Source organism: Halyomorpha halys, unplaced genomic scaffold, assembly GCF_000696795.3.
Source record: "Halyomorpha halys isolate HHAL.00 unplaced genomic scaffold, Hhal_1.1 Scaffold945.1, whole genome shotgun sequence".
NCBI classification, from domain to species: domain Eukaryota; kingdom Metazoa; phylum Arthropoda; class Insecta; order Hemiptera; family Pentatomidae; genus Halyomorpha; species Halyomorpha halys.
This window is the reverse complement of record NW_027107924.1, coordinates 1-3736: the sequence shown is the minus strand read 5'-3', so window position 1 is coordinate 3736 and position 3736 is coordinate 1.

The window sequence follows — 3736 nt, the reverse complement described above, 5'->3', positions numbered from 1 at the left end:
TGAACAAAACACAAAACTTCAAATAGACTTCGTTTAGCCCTATAAAAAAATGTAGATGTATGCATGCACATATTTATTTTTTAATAATTGAATTCTCAGCGGACATCTCTTGGCAAGAATCAAATACGTTGGATATTAAAAAGAGTCTAATAATTTAATGTAATGTAACACGCAATACTAAGTATACAATTCCTAATAATTATAGCTCAAGTCCACCACCAAGAAACTTTTGGTTAAGCCTATGTTTTGAATATATTAAAAACAATCAGTTAACTATGATAAAATGTTTTATTTAATGATTGAAAGACTTAAATTATGCTTTCAATTAGATTTATGGTAATGTTACCCCAATCTCTGAGCATTGGGCAGTGAAAGAACAAGTCCACAGAGAGAAATTATACCAGAGGATGTAGTTTCAAAGTGCACAACTTGTTACCAGCCCCTCAAAGTCCGGTTAGTACTTCAGCTAGTCCGTAATTAAGTTTGAGCAAGTTTCCTTCTGTTAGAACGTGCAAATAAATTTCCCAACGTGTTTTTCTCTCTCAGCGAGTTACAAAATAAAGGAGGTATAAACAGTTTAACTCACACTGATTTCTTACTGAAACGAATTTCCGTCGATTTATCCTGAACAACATAGAACTTTTTTTCTCAGACAACAGATAAGAAAAAAAAGTACTTTTAAAACAATTAAAAAGTTTAAAGTATATGTTTATATTATTTTTAATTTACTAATGCGTTTAAATAAGAATTTCTCATACATTCCATTTCTCAAGCTATTATTTCTAAAATTAATCTAAAATCATATTACATTAAAGTGACTAAATGAGAAAAAAAAATAAGTTAGTAGCATTTGAAGATTTTCATACTTCAAAGATTGAAAAGGATTTTTTTTTAGAAAACTATCGAATTAGTGGCTTAGTGGTTGTGAATTCATCTATTTTCGGTAATGATTCAACAGAGATTTTAATATATTCAGATAATAAATTTATATATTTTTTCTATGTTTATATACTTGTTTTTCTTTGGATCCCATTAACATTTTGACTGCAGTTCACGACACATTATCGTAAAGCTGTAATGACTTCTGCGTGTGTAGTCAAAGGTCATTTTTCTATCTCGCGTTCGGAGTGGTGGGGGAAACTAAGCATCATCCTCTCGCCTTGGATAATATTTTTTTATAACACTTTCAATAACATTTTTCCTTCTTCAAAAGGACTTCGTTTTGGATTATTTCACGTTGTTTCTGATGTTTTATAGAAAATGTGGCGATTAAAAATAATTTTTTAGAGTCATTATTTAGTAATTAAGTTGGAAAGCCCGAAAAACTTTTATGTATCAGTTGATTGCTTATATTCAGTGGCATATGCAGATGGCGACAATGGTTAAAAAAAAAATAAACTTTAATTGGCTAATTATTACATTTATTACATTATATTATGCTTATTAAAATTGAAGGAAAAGAAAATATTAAAAAAATCCCCCACAAGAGAGCCTCTACGGTCAAAGTGTTAATATGATACTAGTTTCAACGGTGGTAAGTAATTGAGGTAAGTAATCAATAATATAAATAATTGAGGTACGTAATCAATAGTGGTAAGTAATTTAAATTTAAAAAGTAATAGGTAAACGAAAGAAATGCTATCAATACAGAAAAAAAGATAACGAGGAAAATATATGTACAAACAAAAATAATTATTTCTTACAGGAAAACCACATAGACCCTCATACAAAATAATGTTTTCCCGAGAAAATAAATAGCTCCTTATACCGAAAATCACCAATACAATCGTAACTGTAAAGTATTTATAGTAAAGGATCTAATTCAGAGAAATTTATTTAAATAATAATTAATGTTTTCAGTAGTGAAATTTTTTGTTGCTTGAACTTTGATGCCTCTTGAGTAATAATTCTGTTTTAATATTAAAAAAATCAGTGCATCACTCTAGACGGAAACATCAAAAAGGAATTCTAGAATGAAAAAAAAAAGTTCTCCCACAAAACAATACTCGAGACTAAATATCACTAGGCCGATGCCTTGAACTTCAAAAACATTATAAAGTATCAAGAAGCAATGTTGATTCTTTTGGACTAACAAGTCACAGCCTAATTAACAATTTGCTGATACTAGTGATTCAACGATTAAAAATATTTCTAATACTTAGAAAAAAAAAGTAGTTATTCGAATAACTCAAAAATATAACATCTGGAAAAAATTTAGACACGTCAAAAATCAACTAAATCGGACCAGTATTAGCAAAGATTTGGACTTTGAGCCTAAAATATCCATGCATGTTTTGTAAATATTCTGGCATTTTTCCATGGAAACCAGTTTTATATTTATTTTAACATATTGTAGAATCAATACCACCAAATTTCTATTTTATTAGTCAATTTATCTCAAAATCGACAAAGCTTAAGTTGGTGAAATTAATAATGGAAATTTCTCGTGCTCCCATTAAGTAAGGGTTGAGTCTCCGAAAATTCGGGCTTTAAATTGTTTAAAAAAAAACCTTATTTATGACGTGACTTCTTAATATTATTCAATAATATTCGGTATAGAAATTATACCTTATAGTCTTTACCTAGTAATTAGCTAGTGTGAACTAATTAGGACCGAACGACACTGAATAGGATATCAGAACAACAATGAAAAAAATACCAGGCAAATAAGAAAAAGTTATTGGAAATGTAAAGCGACTGTCAGTGGGAACTGAAAAAGAGTAAACAGATTTTGAATAAAGTTTACTCTGGAAATAATCAACCGCTGGCACAAATCTATGTCCATTTGTCCTCTCGACTGTGGCCCAGTATTCGGGTCGTTACTTCCGACTTGGAGGGCATTTCTTTTCAGACGATAGATCCAAGATCTACAGTTCAGTGGCTGGAAGGAGGAATTTCTAGTTTATTATTTAAAAAAAAACACTAAAAATTAATTATTTAAATAATTAATTTTTAATGTTTTTTTAAAATTAAAAATCTGGTGCAAAAATCATCACTTTACATTCACTTATCGCCCAACGTTGAGCTGTTTGATATTCACTCGTTTCAGGACAGATTTTTCTAAACTATTCACTGTACACATTCTTTACCGTATTAATTTTTCAAATGAGCCTCTAAATTTACAGATTGACTAACTATAATTTCAACAATTTTCAAAAAAGTACTTTTAATAATATTTATTGTTGCAGAAGTAAGATAAAAATTTAACAGTTTGATAGGATGTGCATCCTCCGAGGCAGTTATTTATGGTTAAATTGTTATCGAATCAATTTTTAAAAATATAATGAATGATTTTATTAAGTTAGTCCTCATATCAACTAAAAGGATTTTTATGTTGGTTCAGTTAATAAAAAAAAAATATTCCATCACAATGGTAACAACATATATATATATATATATTTTTTTTTCTTACCTGCTTATTATCTAATCCTTTTATCCTTTAAATGTATTTATCCATTGTTCATTGCGTATAAAATATGTGGTAGTTATTTTTTTTTCTAATAAACAAAATTAAAGATTCTTTAAAGGAATAAAGGACAATCTTTTTTAAGAATTCACATTCAAGCCCTGTCAGTCTATTTCAATGAGGGTAAGACACACCTGATACTAAAGAACACTTAATTTTTCATTGACATACTACGTCTAATCAAAATCGTTTGAGACGTTTTCGTGAGAATCGGAAAAATCTTTTATCATATATATATATATATATATATATAAGTTATCTTTTACTGAA